Here is a 21337-nt window from a genome sequence, read left to right on the forward strand (position 1 = left end):
ATCAATATTACACATGTAAAAATGATTCCTTTTTGCTAAAAATTACTTTAAACTCAAAAACCCAAACAAATAAACTCTTTAATCACCAAAAATCACTAGGATGATGTTGAAATCACAACCAACGCTCTGATACCAATGATAAAACATGACTAGGAACTTAGAAATCAACAGATTTAACTCACACAATGGCGAAATTAGTGAATCAAACCCTCTAGTGAATAGGTTAAGCTTTTTGGGATTAATTTAGTCAAACGAAAACTAAATCAAGTATGATTAGATCAACACCTAGAGCTATTATTCACCACTGGAGTGATTTGGGCTGAGAGAGAATCGGAGGAGCTCACCAGATCTGAGTGTGTGTAACAAATGAGAGGCTTAACCTAAAATGAAGAACATAAGACTTTATATACCCCTGCTGTTGACTCACCCGTACGAGTCATCCATCACATGTACGAGTTGGCTTCATCAGCCGTACGGGTGATCACTCACTCGTGTCTTCTCATTTAGGTTGTAATTGTGACTTAGCTCAGCATCAACCGTGCGTATGAGCCTGTCAGCCGTACGAGTGAGGCTTCACTCGTACGTCTAACTAAGTCTAACATAGTCAAACATCCAAATCTCGTTCCTGCAGTTCCTGTAACCACATACAAACATAGTGAGGTTAAGCTTTTTTTTTTTTTTTTTTTTTTTTTACCAACGAGCTTATAGCTCAGTGGTACCCGATGCCTTTGATCCCTGGGCCCACAGTAGGGGAAGCTTTGATCCGAAGAAAGGCGCAAGTTCGATTCTCAGTCTGGGCGCCCCGCATGGAATTATTTCTCCCTCCGGGGGGAAATTTGTGAAGTGTTTCGGGGGTCTAGCTAGCTGGGGTAAAAATTGCCTTGCCGTCACTGTGGTACCTGGGAGGAGGTACTTTGCCGGCACAGGTCTCTTTCGGGGTGGGATTGGTGGGTGCTACGGCACACAGGGTTAGCGTATCCCTGCCAACTTACACGTTTTGATCCGAACATAGATAGGATAATAACGAGCGATCATGGTGGCCTGTAAACTGTTGTACCTGCAATGGACGTGGGTAAATGTCTAGGGACTTGCATAAAATGCATCAACAACGATATTTTGTAGTAAAAATATGCATACGATGGAACTGAACAATGCAAGGTTGGCCTCGAATTCACGAACCTATATCAAGTATATATATATATTAACACATATGACGGTAATCGAACAAATTTATATATATTATTATTAATTATTATTTTAGTAAATTATATGTTTCATTAATAACTTAATTAACTATATTTATCTCATATACTTTAGATAAATAATTAGTATTTACTATAAAAACATTAATATAGTTATGTTATATAGTTATCTTATATGTATTAAATAAATTTTATATAACTCATATTTATTTGGTAAAATAATAATAGAAAGTTGTATCTTTATATAATAATAGTAATAATAATGATAAAAATAAATATAATAATGATAATAACATTAATAATAATAATGATATTACTAAAAATAACGATACTTATAATTAAAATAATGATATTAATAATAATAATAATAATAATAATAATAATAATAATAATAATAATAATAATAATAATAATAATAATAATAATAATAATAATAATAATAATAATAATAATAATAATAATAATAATAATAATTTTAATCATAATGATACTACTAATAATATTCTTAATGATATTACTAATACTAATGTTAATAATATTAATAATAATCTTAACATTATGTTAATACTAATAATAATAATAACTATAATAATAATAGTACTACTTATAATACTTATACAAATGATACTAATGTTAACTATATTAATGATAATAATAAAAATCATGATATCAATAATAATAATAAACATAATAATAATAATAATAATAATAATAATAATAATAATAATAATAATAATAATAATAATAATAATAATAATAATAATAATAATAATAATAATAATAATAATAATAATAATAATAATAATAATAATAATACTACTACCTTAAAAGAGATTGTAAAAGCTTCCTAAAAAATATAGCCACTGCTGGGGCTCGACCGCGCGACCTCTCGTTCCCGTGACACACTCCCAAACAATCCTTCTGTCAGTTACTATGTGTTATTATAAGGATTTTTAATTCTTTCACTCTATATTTTGGTTTTCTTCATCATCGCCGTTTATCTATATCATCACCACCTTTATCATAATTATATCAAAATTATGATTTTATGTATCAATGTTAACACCATTCGTCACCATGCATCTTCATCATATATCATCATCCTTATTATCGAGATAATATCATCATCGTTTCTTATTACGATTGTCATTTTCATAATGAATCGTGAGTCATAAACATCAACTAATTCATCCCTATCTTAATCAAAACAAGTGCGTGTGATGGGTTTCGAAAAATAGAAAGATTTGAACACGGCCCATTAGTAAAAATTGGGATCACGACCCAAATCCAAAAAAAAAAATTAACTGGCTTGATAACTACTTTGATGGTCCAAGTCGTAGTTTAATACAAAAGCACCATGGGGTTGTCTGGTACATCGAACAGTATAGGAAATAGAAAAACCAGTATAGGAAATAGAAAAAGTGGACATCATTTTCTTCCAAACAGTCACCATATTTGAAACATCATCATCATGTTTGTATCATTAACATGTGTTTTTATACCTCATCCTCTTCTTTACAGCTCACCTTTACCAACATAAATTATTCAATAATCATATCATTGTTTTAAATTACTCAACGTAATGTACCCCTTTTCTTACTGTATATAAACAGAAAAAGAACACGCCATAGCAATACAGTTTAATGATTTGATCGATGGGATGTGTTGGTGTTTGGCATTTTTCGATTGAAACATAAACAGGTACTAAGACAAGGAAATGGCAGCAGCATCTTAATGGAGTTTGGGGTGGTTTTTAAGTGGTATCGTGTGGCGAGAACAGCAGTAGTGATGGTTGTCAACACAGGGTCAAAACAGTAGCTGCACAATGAAATGAAGGTGATGTTTATGATGGCGAGGGTAGCTGTTTAGGTTGCAGAAAATAGCAGCAATGGCAGTGGTGATGAAGGTAATTAAAAGAGATGGTGGTGCATGGGTGTGCTCGATGGTTGTCTGTAGTCATCGGAGGAAACACTAAACATGGTGATTCTCGATTTGTAGCAAGTGAAAATGATGGTGTGTTTTTGGTTGTGATGGTCCCGGTGGTGATGGTTTATGGTGGGTTAAGGAACGAAACAATAGCATGGCGATGGTTCGTAGTTGTGAAGTTAAACTGAATTACAAACGGTAAAATAGCTAATGGTGATCAAGAAGAAAATAGTAGTGGATTTCATGCTTAGGTTGTTCAAACAGAAATAGTAACATAGTGTTAATAATGATCGAACAGATGGTGATTGCCGGTGTAGAAGTGGCGGTTTGCATGATCATAGGTGGTGGTGAAAGAGGGTTAAGGATGGGGATAGTTTGATGAAATTAGAAACAGGAAATAGAAGGAATTTGATGGTTGGTGTTCAGTTAATGGATGCCATATATCTCACCCCCGTGATACATATATACATATATATATATATATATATATATATATATATATATATATATATATATATATATATATATATATATATATATATATAACTTAAGATTAATAATTTATTAATAATAATAATAGATTAATAATTAAATTCTTCAAGTGGAATAAATTGAAAACAGGAACTTCTCAATTATCAAAAGGACGTGTAAAGACACAGTATAGCCACCACATATTTGGTATTTTATGCCGACACTTTTAACATGTAGAGTATGTCGTGCTCCGTTGATAATTAGTGGCGGATAAAAGTACACAGAAAAATCCCATATTTTTAAATTAAATATATTTATTTATTTTGGTCATTATGGTATAAAATTTTATTATTAACTACTAAATAAAAATTACATCACTGTCCGCGCTTGATTTCAGGTAAAATATGAAAAGTGTTCAAATTTAATAATTAGCTTATAAATACATTTTTAATAAGTCTAAAATTTATATAACTCGTTTTTGGATCACCGTTTATTTTAAAATCATATAAGTTTGTTTAAATAACCATTCATTTTTGAATTATATTATATATATATATATATATATATATATATATATATATATATATATATATATATATATATATATATATATATATTAACTAACAATTTAATTATTCATTCAAATCATCAAATCATATAATACTTTATTTAATATCTCTAATTATTATTTATATACCAATATATATATATATATATATATATATATATATATATATATACATATTTATTTACAAATAATTGTTCGTGACTCGTCGAGAACAGTCGAAGGGTAATTGAATATATGAAACTTGTTCAAAATTTTTGAGACTCAACTTAACAGACTTTTCTTAGCGTGTCAGAAATATTAAATCGTATCGAGAGTTTGGTTTAAAATTGGTCAAAATTTTCCGGATCGTCACAATGGGATGTTAAGTGGTAAGTGTTATCCGTAAGGATTCGCTTGGATTTGGTCTTCATCGGTTTGGTTGTTGACCTTAATTTTAGTATGCGGTTGTTATTAGCATTGTACTTGGTATGAGTACCCTAAGGGTTGATATCTCGGTACGAGATTGTCGGAGTTTTTCCGATGTGAGGAATTGAGAAAGTGTTAGTGCTCGGACTTGTGGATTTTAATGAATCGTGAGTGACAATTTTGTTGTTAAAGGTGACTCTTTGAGAAGAATTTCCTAGAGGAGTTGGAAGAATACGTGGCGATTTCGCGTACTCTAAGTGATCGTTATAGATTTTGGATGTTGTGTGCATTGCATGTTCCGGAATGCGTGCACGTGTGTAATTGGTAAATGGAATAATCTTTGACTCTATAATAATTATGGTGGAAGTCGGTTTGGAACGTATGTTTGAGGACCATAGAGTGTGGGTCCGGTTGGTTAAGTGACGAGGATCACGAGGACGTGATCGATTCTAAGTGGGGGAGAGTTGTAAGACCCTAATATTTATTGTACTTAAAGTATAAATGGCGTACATAAAGTGTGTGAAGCGTGGTGTAAATTAAAAAGCTCAGAATCTACTCAGACCATTGTGTGCGCCGCGCACCTTGCCAGCGACAGAATTCTGCAATTTCCTAATTTGAGTTAAATGAAGGGCATTTTGGTCATTTCACTTGAGACCGGATCTGAAGCCATATCAGCTGGTTTGGATCCAACTTTGGATCACTTTCACATCCACTAACACTCTCAACTATCTTAGAGAGAGAGAGTTCTAGAGAGAGAATTGAGATTTTGGTGAAGAAGAAGCTCGAATTGATCAAAAGCTCGAGTGTTAAAGTTGTTCACCTCGTTCCTAGCTACGTTTTGGTGGTGGTGATAAGTTCTTACTCCGAAGTTCATTGTTTGATTTTGATATTCAAGTTAGGGTTTGAACTTAAATTGTTGAGAAACCCATTTAAACTCATGAGGTGAGTTTAGTGTTGCTAGTAATCGGGTTTATTGTTGTTGTTGGTGGGTTTTGGGTTGGAAACCGACTTGACCATGATTTGGGACTTGTAATTGGGTTTAATCACTAGGTTTAGTGATTATGGAAGTGTTGGAACCCATTTGGGGGTATTTGGTTGATTAATTTTGAAATAAGTCAAAATTAGGGTTTATGGGTGATTTTGAGAATGATAATTGTTTAGCACTTACGATTGGTTTAATTTGGCATATTAAGACCATTGTCACTATTGTTAGTGATTATTGGTTAGTTTTGGGACGTTTTATGCTTAGAGGGGCAATTGGTCGAAATTGCGCTAAGTGTCGTTTTGAGTTGTTTTGTAAATCCACTCTAAGTGTATTACTTGTATTGTGATAATAGAATAGGTACATTCCATCGCAGAGTTGCGGATTATTCGGTAGCATTCATCAAGATGACAAGGTGAGTGTTAATATCCTATGTGCATATGTATGTGTAGGATGGGTGCGGGTCGGGTGAAGTGGTTCTCGGTTATAAAACTCACTTCATATATAGGTGGATTTGACGGGGCTTGTGTAATAAGTCCAATTGGCACAGTTGTGCATTTTGGATGACCACCTTTGGCGAGGTGCACACTTTGTGTGTACGTTATCACATGGACTTGTGATATGGAGTTATATAATCCTGATGTAGTGGGATTGGTATTGAGTTACGGTTGAGTAACCCCGATGATGTGGGTTTTGATGAGGTAGCGAATCTCGGGTAGTACGGATTCATGATGACTCGGGTTGTTCAGTCATCTTATTGATGAGGTAGTGAATCTCGGGTATTATGAATTCACTAAGGCACGGGTAGTTCGGCCAACCTCAGTTGTTGAAGTGGTGAAGGAAGTGAATCTCAGGTTGTGCGAATTCACTAAGGCTCGGGTTGTTCGGCCAACTTTCATGGGTTTAAGGTTAAGGGGTTAACCTTGTTGTATTATCGGATGTATTTTTGTATATGCGTATATATACTTATTGTATGTTGTAGCTAATCTTACGAATTTGGTTTGGTGGTACGTTAGGTATAACATTGCTTAGTTATGCTTTGATTGCGGTATGTGTTTACTATCTGCATGTTGGCGATGCGTATTCATTTTGTGCATATATATATATATATATATATATATATATATATATATATATATATATATATATATATATATATATATATATATATATATATATATATATATATATTCTCACTCACTAAGCGTTAGCTTACCCTATCGTTGTTTACATTTTTATAGATTCGCGTGGAAGCGGTGGCTCGGGTAAGCATGGGGACTAGTGGACTTGCGTAGTTGCTTTAGAAGACGTTCTTTTGGATTTGATTAGGATTGGGTAGCGTATCCCCAATCACCATGCTCGGTCTTTAATTTGTGTTAAAATCATGTGGTCGAAAACTTGTATTTGTACGAAAGACGTAAAACGGCCGATGTGGGCCCGGTGTTGTAAAACTCGTTTTATTATTGGAACGTGTTAGTTTTACCTAATATAATGTGTTGTGAAAACCGTTTCATCTCAAAGTGTCGGGAAGTGGGAGATCTTTAAACGAAAAATGGAAATTTTAGACAGCGGGCTGCCAGGCCTTGTGCGCGTCGGGCACAACAAGGGTTTATTGAGAGCGAAAGTAATCGGGCTGCCAGGCCTTGGGTCGTTACATTCTACCTCGCAATATTTCTCTCGTTTCACTAGTTCTAGAGGTTTATTGAGCGCGAAAGTCAGATATTTGTGCAATTGCATTGGTTCAAGGCTAAAAACTCATATTGGTGCAAAATTGACCAAAATCTAGCCAAATTAGTGAACCAAAGTGCAGAGCATGGTTCAAAGTGCAAATGTGCAATTTAAAGTGAGAACACAAGAATTCTGGAAGTGCAGTTATATGGTGTGGTGCACCAAACACCAGGTGCGGTGCACCAGTTAAAATGAGACGACCCGTCCTAATCCATAAGGATGAATACAATAACATATGATTATATTGCGAGGTATTTGACCTCTAAATGATACATTTTACAAACATTGCATTCGTTTTTAAAAGACAAACTTTCATTTCAACAAAAGTTGACAGACATGCATACTATCTAATAATATATCCAAACTATGAATGACTTATTATCAATCTTGATGAACTCAACGACTCGAATGCAACGTCTTTTGAAATATGCCATGAATGACTCCAAGTAATATCTTTAAAATGAGAAAATGCACAGCGGAAGATTTCCTTAATACCTGAGAATAAACATGCTTTAAAGTGTCAACTAAAAGGTTGGTGAGTTCATTAGTTTATCATAAACAATTATTTCTAATAATATAATAGACCACAAGATACTTATATTTCAAAAACAATCTGTGCATGACTACTCACTGCTGTAAAAATAATTCATATGAAGAACACCGGAACCTTTCAAAAAAAACTCACCAACGGTAGCAAATGCGTCATGCAACGCAAAAATTTCTCACCGTGGTAGTTAATACAATACAATTTCACCAACGGTAGCTAATGTATCGTGCAATGCAAAAATTTCTAACCGAGGGAAATACAACAACGGTAGCTAATGCATCGTGCAATGCAAAAATTTCTCATCGTAAACAATCTTACAACGGTAGTTAATGCATCGTGCAATGCAAAAATTTCTCACCGAGGGTAGTTAATGCTACATAAAATCACCTACGGTAGCTAATGCAAATCGAACCTCTGAATCCAAATAATTCTATCATAGAATGCAGTTTTTAGTACTTGTGTCTATTTCGTCAAACATTTATTAAAGCAGTTCATGTATTCTCAGTTCAAAAATATATCTCAAAAGCATTTAATAAAACAGTTATAAAAACAGCGCATGTATTCTCAGTCCCAAAAATTTAGAGAGTAAAAGGGAATCAAATGAACTCACAATACTGTATTTCGTAGCAATTTTGGCATATGATGGCACTGAACAAGTGCAGGGTTGTCCTCGGATTCACGAACCTATATTAATTATATATATTTATATGATGGTCAATAACTGTCTAACAATTTAGGTCAAGTCATAGTGTATCACAATCCTAATGCTCGAGATCGATATGCAAAAGTCAACAAAAGTCAATTTAACCCAAAATGATTTATAAAATCTATACATGTTTATTATATAACTTAAATATAGTCATTTTATATATATAAATATATTTATCAGATTTTATTAAAGTAAATAATGAAAGTCATTTGCTAATAAAAATTTATATATGATAAAAATATACATTTATATATCTTAAATAGTAAAATTTATAAAGTTCACTTAATATTATAAAAATATAGTAGTATGTAATATTAATGTAATCATATTACATGTGGTATATTATCTTTGTATCATATATTCATTTGGTGAAATAATATTGATAATAATAATAATAATAAGTAAAAGTTGTATTATTTTGTATTAATAATAATAATAATAATAATAACAATATTTATATTTACTAATGATGATATTAATTATGATAAAATGATAATTCTAATCATGATAATTTTATAATAACGATACTTTTTAATATTAACAGTAATACTAATATTTTATAAAAAATAATAACTCTATTCAAAATGATAATTTTTAATAATAATACTAAAATGATAATAATAATAATGATATTTCTATTAAAATGATAATTTTAATAAAATTGATGGTTTTAATATTAATGATACTTTTAATAATAATAATGACGATAAAAATAATTAAATGATAGTTTTGATAAAAAAATTAATTATTTTAATATAAATAATAATAATAATAATAATAATAATAATCATAATAATAATAATAATATTATTATTATTGATTATTAGATAATAATAATAATAACGATAATAACGACGATAACGATAACGATAACGATAACGATAATGATAACAATAACGATAATCATTTTAACAATAATACTTTAAAATTATAGATAATTCAATTGATGATATCTTTTAATCCGTTCATCGAAATCATACACTTTCTAAATGAAAAGTTATTAATTTTTCACCAGTTTTCCAACGACATGCATATCATATACCTTATTTCAGTAGCATATGTATTAAATTCATAATTTATCATAAACTATCTAACGACAAAATTAAACATACAAGCATGCATAAACATAAATACTCGAGCACTAGTTAGGGATACACTATTAATATATAAAAGTTAAGTTATGAGTGCTCACGTATCAATATTGAGATTCAATATTGCAGGAATGTACGTAGACGCCACGGAGATGATAAACACTTGTTTGACCTCACGAACAATACCCCGAATAATATCCATCTCCTTCATAGTTATAACCCATAATTTGCTTTGCCCTATACCGCTCATAAAACCCGTTTTGAAATAATACGCTCATGACCTCGTCGTAGTATTTTATGTATAATACTACTAATAATATTACTCCCAACAATAAAATTAATAATAATATTAATCTTAATAATAATAATAATAATAATAATAATAATAATAATAATAATAATAATAATAATAATAATAATAATAATAATGATAAATATAAAATAATAATATACGAGTAATATTGCTAGAGAGGAGTGTGATTAAATGAATCTGATTTCGTTCAATTTATAGAAGTGTTCAGGGATTAGACTCCATGCAATCGCATGGATTTCCCATGTAATTATCATGCGCTCGCATGAGTGTATTCTACATCTCATAAACGAGTCATTGAGGGGCTGTCGACACTTATATTTTATTATTATATATATAAATTAATATTTAATCTATATAATTAATTATATATTATATAATATTCACATGTATAGTTGATTTGTAAAATTAGTTCTGATAAATTGTACGTTGACTCTCGACTTATGTCTCAATTTTGGTTTCTCGAACGCATTTTTGTACGTTTAGAAAACTTGTCCTTTTCGTTACGCGATGTGTACCTTTATCAATAATTTAACTTAATCATTAATAGACTATATTACTCAAAGTATAACCTTTACATTTGAGTGTTGTGGTTATTTGCTTCTATAAATCAATGACTCGTTATTTACCAAAGTATATTTAATAATATTAAATCAAAACTTTTTATGAGTAAGTTAATATTATATTCTAACACTTTGTAAAATATAAATATATTTTCATTTAGAAATGTAATTTATCCATATTAGAAATATTTATTTAGTAATATATTATTTAGTCTTTCAAAAGATATTTATATTTCAAAGTATAATTTAAAATTGCTTACATAATAGAAAATATTGTACCATATAACGTTTACATTCTAAAACTTAAATAGATATAGTTCATTTTTCTACTAGCATTTACTTTAACTTCTTAACGTACTAATTGATATGTCCAAATATCAATCGAATCAATAAGTGAGTGTTACTGTTGTTTAATTAATTTTAAATCATATATATCTAATATACATAAACACGTTTTAATATACGTTGCAAGCTATTCATATATCTAACAACTAATATTCCAACTCACGTTATTTAAACAAAGACATTAATAATCTAGTTCTATTGTATCGAAAAAGGTTTTCGTACATTTGAAACTAAATCAATTGATTATTGTGTAATTTAGTCTTCCACTAGCTTTTGTCTAATTCTCGTTATCTGTCACATTGTTTTCATATGTAGGTCACTTTACCAATTATTCCGAATATCGTTAAAAAGAACAGATTTCTCAAATCATAGTGGACCTCATAACAGAGACCCGTAATCATAATTCCAATGTATCTGATAAATCAATCATTTGATATTATCTTCTAATTCCATCGATAAATATATTAAACATATACAATCATATAAAATATAATACGTTTAATACTTTGTTAACATTCTCAAGTTATAATATATATACATATACAATCATATCCATTTATATAATGGTTCGTGAATCGTCGAAATTTGGTCGAGGTTAAATGAGTATATGAACACAGTTTAAAATTCTTGAGATTTAACTTAACAAACTTTGCTTATCGTGTTAGAAACATATAAAGATCAAAGTTTAAATTTGGTCGAAAATTTCCGGGTTGTCACAGTACCTACCCGTTAAAGAAATTTCGTCCCCGAAATTTGATCGAGGTCATCGTGGCTAACGATAAGAATGTTATTATGACGAATATGAGTTGATAAATATAGTTTTATCATCATTGAGTAATATGGATAAAATAATTTGATTATGTGAAGAGTACGAGTGAAGTTATCGCAAAAGAGTGAAATGAGAAAATAAAGTTTCGTCATATCTTTTGACGTAGATATGGTTGATTTCCAGAGTTAACGGGATTTAAAGGAAATCTTTGTAATAAGATTTGATTTTTAGGAAATTATAGAAATTAAGATCCTCTTTGATTAAATGGGATAATCTGTTTTGATTGCTCTGTCGGATATTTCACTATAAATCCACCCTCTTCGTTTCCTTATTTTCATAGCTCACATCTTCTATTCTTTTTTCCTCAATTCATACTTTAAAGCAATCGTTAATATGCTCCATCCAGTTCTGATTCTTGATATACTCCTAACCTTCATATCTGTCATTCTTTTTTTTCATCTACCACCGGAAGAATCTATTTACTTCTACTATACACTCAGTTTTATAGTGTTTTTAGTTCTCCCGTGTCTTTATATTGCCATATGCATCGATATTTATGGTTTGTAATTTTTGGGTTGTTGTTGGGCTTTATATCTTCCATTATATTTCAAAGTTTCTGCTTCTGCCTTCTATAATCATTGTCGTCCATAGTTAATGCTCCCTTCTATTTGCTGTGATTTATACTCCCATTTCTATTTCGGAGCTTCATTCTTTCGTTTCCTCTTCTTGCGATTAAGCACCGCTTGTAATGGTCCAGAATTCGCTAATATGAATTTCGGAATGAACATAGTTAATGTTCTAACAAGAAAATTGTAATGGCACGATCTTGATTTTTCAAATTACTAGAATGCCTCGGAAAAAACCGAATCATCAAGAATTTTTTTTTTTTTTGATATTTTTATAGATTATATAGAATACAAGAGTCGTGTAACATGGCACATGATGACGTTTGATATGTGAATCATCAGTTCTATTTTGAAACTCGGCATGACTTACTGTAATATAATCACGTTGATCAAGTGTCATTATATTATACTAATTCATGTTTCAGTTCCCAACACTACTTCAAAACATTCATATTTTAAACTAGAAGGTTTAAGAATTTAGAAACTAAAATAGTTTCTTTTATGATGTAACACAGATAGCGCGAAGAGGTAATGATTTCAGATAAGAATGGTTATGGAAATATCTTCAGAAATATGGAGGATATTTATAATGGGAGATACGATGATATCTTTGAATATTTAAGATAAGATGATGATGAAGAATAATGTCCGCAAAGGTTTTAGAATAAGGAGCAAGGTATTTGCTAAGGATTTCAGCAGACACTGAATCATTTGGATTCTTTGAAGGTAGATTTCGTCTGTGTAATTTGTCCACAGCCTCCTTCATAATTTGCTCAATCCATTTTTTAGTACCAAATCTTCTCTTTTTCTGAGCTTTGCCAACACACTATTCTTTATCATCAAACTTTTTACTGTTAAGGTCGTTTACAGTTTTTGCTGCTTCATCAACATTTCGAGAATTAGTTCGCAGTTCAGGGTGTTTTTCAAAAACTTCACATTCAAAGTATGTAAGTCTAGAAGATAGATGTTATATGTACACATTTAATTGTCGGCGTAGACATACTGCGAGATTTCAAAATACTGATTGTTGATTCCCAGTAATTGGCATGACAATTCTTGAGTAAATGATGGGGTTTCGATAAATATAATGATTTTGCGGAACGTCAAAGACCAGTGAAGTTGTTGGTAAATTTATTGCTAATGTGGTGGAACATAAACGGCTCCCTGGTAACGATGGCGAAATGGCAACGTATATAGAGAGGTTATAATAAGACTGTTTCAACTGAAAAGTCGAGGTTGACTTGCTGGACCGGTGACAAAATTGACTACTTTGGAAAGGGATCGCAAAGTTATTTTTGCTAATAAATGCGAAAGGGTCTGACACGAGTATGTGTTAAACTTTTACTTTGGTTTCGAGAGTTTTTCAAGTGCATGATTGTGGGTAATAAGTGGTTGGATCATCATCTCAATTGTTCATTATTTAAATTGTCTTCAGGGATTTTGAAGGGTTTGAACACCATTTGTAATCGTTAATATACATATGATGTTCTAGCACAGTTTTGAAGTCAAAGTATAGCTTTTGTAGGAATCTAAGAGTGATGATTTCGATTATATCTCGAATTGAATTCTGAGATTTTAAAAATCAGAATATGTATTTAGATTTGAATGAGTATGGTTGTCTTGATTTCTATACAAGAATGCATATTGTTGTGAAAGTAGGGAGTATAGTTGATGATTTGCTTAATCAGATTCGAAGAATGTAACATATTAATTGTGAATTTATATATATCTCTCGGGTATTACCTACCCGTTAAAATTTTTTTCACAATTAATATTTTGTACAAAAGAATTTTATTACAGTCTTTATGAAAATATATATGTGTATATTTTCTTCAGATGTAATATAGATTTAATGAGTTAATATTAAATTAAACTCATTTGATTTACGGTTGAAACTAGAATTAAGTAATCCCTAAAGACTTTAGAAATTACATAACTTTTACGGAGTATTTATTCAATGAAATTGAAATTTTGAATTAAAACTTCGTTATTTGTTGATGCATGATGTTGGTGTTTGTGGAATTCTTTTGAACTTCGCAAGGTACGAATAATGTTATCTGAAAAGTTTCGAGTACATCGATGATGAAAGTGTAAAATCTAACATATATTTGACTAATACACTTGATTTATTATGAAATGGAATTCATTGAATTGAAACAGAGATTGCAGTTAACAATGATTAAGTCGCTAACGAAGGATGTACATCATAGCATATTAGTAATATGAATTACCCGAGTAGTTAAGATTCACACATAATAGCTTAGTACGGAAAGATTTATTATGGTTTAAAAATTTATATATATAAGATATACATATAAATCTTTCAGTGGAAATGAGTTAATACTTCATAACTCGTTGATACAATATACTCGTTGTTGATTCGTAATGATGTCTACAGTGATTCTTGAACTGACGGAGTTTGTGATGTTATAGGTGTTGCTGATTCTGTCGATGTTGACGGCACTAACTGTGCTGGTGATGCTGACGGTACTGTTGATGCTGCTGGTAAAACAAGTCTAGCTTGTAAATTACGCACCATTCTTGTCAGGATTTTTACTCTTCCTTCTATTATTTTAGTTCACTCATTTGATTTACGGTTAGGGCTAGAATAGATAATCTCTAAGACTTTAGAGATTACATAATCGCCACAGAATGTTCCTCCAACGAAGTTATAGATTAATACTTCATAGGTTTTTGTTGTTGGTACTGCTTGGTGTCTATGGTGCGTATGATGTTGATGCTCGAGGTACAGATTGTGATGTTGAGGTGTGGGATGCGGACGTTGTTGTTGGTGGTGGTGATGGTACTGTTGTTGTTGCTGATGGTGGTACTGTTGTTGCCGGTGCTGCCACTGGTGCTTGTAACCTTTGCACCATATTCTCCAAAGCCACTACCCGAGCGCGAAGCTCGTTGACTTCTTCTATTACACCGGGGTGATTGTCGGTTCGGACGAGCGGATGAATAAGATCTAGAATTCGAGATAGTATATAGTCATGCCGAGATACTCTGGAAATGAGAGAGAAAATAGTATCACGAACAGGTTCGCCGGTAAGTGCTTCAGGTTCTTTGCCAAGAGGGCAATGTGGTGGATGGAAAGGATTGCCTTCTTCTTGTCTCCATTGGTTTAGTCAGCTACGAACCCATCCCCAATCCATCCAGAATTGATGATGGCAAATTAGTTGATCCATTTCAGTTGCACTGTCTTCAGAATTCAGGTGAATATCTATATCGGAATAGCTGTCAGAGTTTAAGGAGCTTGAACTAGATACGAGATCCATCTTGTATATTTAGGAAGATGGTTTTTGATATGAAATAGATTATAGGATTTAGATTGGTATTCCCCAATACATAATTTACATATTCATATATAATACCAAAATTCCATAAATCACGGAGGAAATCTTTAGAAGATATCAAGAAAAGTTTACAGTAACAGATATGCTAAGATACGGAATCGTCGGTACACTATGTATGTAATAAATGCAGGAAAACGTGTCTAGACGTAAGGATGATAAGCATGTAATTTCTGTAGAGACCCGTCCTAATCCATCTGGACGAAGTCCATATCGATTACAAACGATTCACAATAGTTGATTACATCGCGAGCTACTTGACCTCTATATGATACATTTTACAAACATTGCATTCGTTTTTGAAAAGAAAATCTTTCTTTACATCGAAAATTGACGGCATGCATACCATTTCATAATATATCCAAGTATACTTGACTTAATAATAATCTTGATGAACTCAACGACTCGAATGCAACGTCTTTTGAAATATGTCATGAATGACTCCAAGTAATATCTCTAATATGAGCAAATGCACAGCGGAAGATTTCTTTCATACATGAGAATAAACATGCTTTAAAGTGTCAACCAAAAGGTTGGTGAGTTCATTAGTTTAACATAAATAATCATTTCCATCATTTTAATAGACCACAAGATTTTATATTTCCACTTCTCATAAACATACGTCCCATGCATAGAGACAAAAATATCATTCATATGGATTGAACATCTGGTAACCGACATTCACAATATGCATATAAGAATATCCCTATCATTCCGGGATCCTCCTTCAAACATGATATAAATTTCGAAGTACTAAAGCATCCGGTACTTGGATGGGGCTTGTTGGGCTCGATAGATCTATCTTTAGAGTTCGCGTCAATTAGGGTGTCTGTTCCCTAATTCTTAGATCACCAGACTTAATAAAAAGGGGCATATTCGATTTTGATAATTCAACCATAGAATGTAGTTTCAATTACTTGTGTCTATTTCGTCAAACATTTATAAAAGCAGCACATGTATTCTCAGTCCCAAAAATATATATTGTAAAAGCATTTAAAAAGGGAGTAATGAAACTCACACATATAATTATTGTAAAATAGTTAATAAAACATTTGCATGTATTCTCAGCCCCAAAAATGTAAAGAGTAAAAGGGGAGCAAATGAAACTCACCTAATGTATATTGTAGTAAAAATACATATGACGACATGGAACAAGTTTAGGGTTGGCCTCGGATTCACGAACCTATAACAATTGTATATCTATTAATACGTATAATGTAAATCATAAAATTTAATTTATTAATATGTATTATATATATGTTTATAGTTATATAAAATTTATACTAAATTCCATTTTAAAACGTATACTTATATTATATCTTAAGTTATATTTTATATATATATATATATATATATATATATATATATATATATATATATATATATATATATATATATATATATATATATATATATATATATATATATCAATTTTTTGTATATATAATTATGACGATTAATATTTACATAACTAGTGATATTAATATATCTATGTATCTATATATGTGATTAGTATTGTATTTATGAAATATCATTAGTTGTTATGTGAATTATTAATAAAATCCAAGTATATGTTATAAATATATATAGTGTACAAAAGATTTATTTGTTAAAATGATAATTTAGATAATAATGATTAACTACTTCTATTAATATTATAAGTATTTATAATCTTAACCTATCTTATTCATACTTATAATGTTCATAATCATTAAATATAACAATAATTACTTTTATCTTAATATTTCATCATTTATATATCTTTTATATCATAATTATAACCACAACAATAATAATATCAATACTAGTAATAATAATAAGAATAATAATAATAATAATAATAATAATAATAATAATAATAATAATAATAATAATAATAATAATAATAATAATAATAATAATAATAATAATAATAATAATAATAATAATAAGAATAATAATAATAATAAAAAAAAGAATAAAGAGTATACCCTTTTTATAAAGATTTTTTTGTAAAAAGTATGCCCCAAGCGTGACTCGAACCCGCAACCTCTCGAAACCCGACACCACTCAAGACCATTACTCCATATCAATTTACCTTGAATTAAACACCACATAATATAACATATATCTCGTTTTATTTTTCCCTCTCTTCTCAACAGCCCAACAAAAGGTTTCCAATGGATCTCGGCCCAAAGTAATTAAAACGGCCCAAACAAAACTCGACCCAATAATAGGTTAGGTGATCCATTTAAAGATTGCCTAATAGGGTAATCCTTAACCCTAATCATAAACAGATCATGTAAAGCAGAAACAGATCGAGTAAAGCAGAAGGCAGATGCAACATGAATCTCGTTTCATGGGGTCTCCGGTTCTCTAAATCGATCAATCCATCAAACCACAATCATCGTGATATACCAGGTCACTGATTCATCATCATCATCGTTAATCATCATCAACCGTTCCCAAAATTAATCCAATAATCAATCAGGTATGCAATCGATTTATTTATATTCTATTAGTTCCTTTAATTCCTCTACGGTTTCTGTTTAATTGTTTGATAGATCAATATTAGCAATAAATGATATTCTTGGTGGTTTGATGATGACGGAAATTGGAAAAGTTAAAGAAATTGCTTAACAGTGATCTTTTGATGTTGTTTAGGTTATTCATGACTGAAGTTGAAACTATTGGTATACAATAACCGTAACGATGTTAGTTTGGGTGAGGTGTTTTTGGGCAGAAAATAAATGCGGACAGGATCATGGCAGGGCTGCAGATGTTTGTAGTTCGAATGAGGTAACCATCGATTATGTATAGATATAGGTACTTATGTATCTATAATGATAGATTATAGATATAGATATGTGAGTAAATATAAACCTTAATGTTTGAATCTGAAAATATTTCTGTGTGTGTAAAGTGTGTGAGATTCTATGTAAATGATGTTTTGTTTTTTTTTTTGTTTTGAAGAAGATATAACACAGGTTGGTTAATGGTTGTAGTTGGTTGCAGTGGTGATAAAAGTATAACAGTTGAGGATGGAAGGTAACGGAATCAAGAAGTGAAAGTGATGGTTGAGATCAAAACATAGAAACAGAAGGATAGCTGTAGTAGCTGGCTAGTCTTGTATCAGTTGAGGAAAAACAATATGAACTTACCCAGGATAGTAGTAGCGAGTATTGCAGCTCACAGAAAAATATACGGATAGCAGCAGCTTGTAATAGTTGAAGGGTGGTTGTTCTTGATGAATTTCGAATGAAACAGAGAAAACAATCAATGTCAGGTATAGCAGCAAGTGTTATGCAGTTTACAAATGTTCAAACAGGGAGATATGAGCAGCAGTAAGGCAGTTTAAGGGTTCCACATTTTGTATTTTGAGGTTCACGAACCAGTAAGATGAAATGGGTTTTTGTAATTCTTATATGCATATGTATATATATTATAGTAGTTTATGATATATAAAGGAACACAAATAGTAATCGTAGTTGGTAATTGATAAGTGATGTTGTATAGTACCAATTACCAACTGGCATGGCTTGTTTTATAGCAATTGGATTGACAGAAAAATAATTGTTTATAAAAAAAAAATTAAAGTAAGATTTTGATTGTACAATCGATCTTGGTGTTTGACGTTTTCATAGACAGAAACAAAAGTTGTTGTAGTATGATTATGATGTAAAAGTGATTCTACTTATGTGCATCAAATTTTAACTTGTGATAAATAATGGATACATATAATGATAAATATATTAATACTAATAATATAATAATGATAATAAAATTAATTATAATATCAAAAATTATAATAAATATATTAATAATAACAATAAATAATAACAATTAATAGTGATACTATTAATAATAAATAACATTTTAGTTTTAATGATTCTTATAATAATATTTGTAGTTAACATCTTTATTTTTATGATCATAATCTTTTAATTATAATTATAACATTAATAATAGTAATAATATTACAATTTCTGATATCAATATCAATCTTAATATTTATGTTTATGGAAGTATTAATAATAGTATCATAATCATATTTTAAATTATATTTTTATATATTAATAATACAATTCATTAGTTATACCCTATATACTAATCATATATATTATATATTGAATATTTAATATTAATAAATTTTATATATATATATATATATATATATATATATATATATATATATATATATATATATATATATATATTTACAAGTGAATGTTCGTGAATCGTCGGGATTAGTCAAAGGTCAAGTGTATTTATGAACACAGTTCAAAGTTTTTGAGATTCAGTTTGACAGACTTTGCTTATCGTATCGAGATCATGTAAAGATTAAGTTTAAATTTGGTCGAAAATTCCCGGGTCATCACAGTACCTACCCGTTAAAGAAATTTCGTCCCGAAATTTGAGTGAGGTTGTCATGGCTAACAATAAATATGTTTTTCTTGACGAATATGAGCTGATAAATAGAGTTTTCATCATTACAGAATAATACAGATAAAATAATTCGATTATTCGAAGAGCACGAATGAAACTATCATGAGAGAGGTCCCAACGGGCATCGTCCACCTTTGTCCAAAAACTTGCCCAAATTTTTAGCCGTTAGTAAAATAAAAATAAAAAAAAATTCCAACGGTCACTTTTACACTATAAAAACACCCACCATATACTTCATTTTATACACTCAAACCTATATTTCTTTTATATTTCCACCTTTCTCAAAATCAAAATCAAACACTCCCAAACTGCAAAAAATGTTAACACTTCCCCCAATGATTGTTTCATTCGATGTTCATTACGGAGGTGATTTCCGTAATCAAATGAAGGAATATAAGTGGGGCGACAGTATTTCGTTTGAAGATATCGACATTCGTGATGTTGGTTTACAAGACTTGCTATCCTTTCTGAAGGAAAAAGTTCCGTGTGAATTCACTTCTGTGTTCTTTTATAAAGACGATTATGATGCGGATTGTAGGGCAAGTTTTCTGTGTACCGATGATCAATGGTACTTTATAAAAGATACCATTGAAGATCGCGGTAAACGCATTTCTTTGTATGCGGTTCTTGAAGATGAAGAGACGTTGGGTTATCGTTACCTCGATGAATCAGCTGAAGTAGCAGTTGAGGCATCAAGAGAAATACCGATGTCTTCAGAGTACCTCACGGATGGTGAAATGACTGGTGAACGCTAATTTGCAGATGACAATTGATGACGACGAGTAGTTTGATTGTAATCTTTTAATTTTTAATTGTCGTGATGTTTTAATTTTTAATTATTGTAATTTCAGTGTTGTTGTCGAGTTTTATATCTTCCTTTATGTTTCGGAGCTCTTCGTCTTTTTAATCCCCTCTCGATCTCTAGTAAAACGAGTAATGGTCTAGAATTTGTAAGTATGGAGTTTCGAATGAATTTAATGTTATAATCAAGAAAGAACATAATAGCACGATTTGATTCATCAAATTACCAGAATCATTGAGAATAGAGCTATCGAGAATATACTTTCTTGATATGTTCAGAAGTTAATTAGAATGAAAGAGTTATGTAACATGACACATGATGGTGGTATGATCTACTGTGAACCATCATGTCCCATTAGAACTCAGCATGACTTACTGTAATATAATCACGTTGATCAAGTGTCATTATATTATACTAACTCATGCATCAGTTCCCAACATTACTTCAATAACATTCATATTTTAAGCTCGAAAGTTTACAGAATATAGAAACTAACAGTTTCTATATGATGTAAC

The sequence above is a fragment of the Rutidosis leptorrhynchoides genome, chromosome 2 (genome assembly GCF_046630445.1).
Source record: "Rutidosis leptorrhynchoides isolate AG116_Rl617_1_P2 chromosome 2, CSIRO_AGI_Rlap_v1, whole genome shotgun sequence".
In the NCBI taxonomy this organism is placed as follows: Eukaryota; Viridiplantae; Streptophyta; class Magnoliopsida; order Asterales; family Asteraceae; genus Rutidosis; species Rutidosis leptorrhynchoides.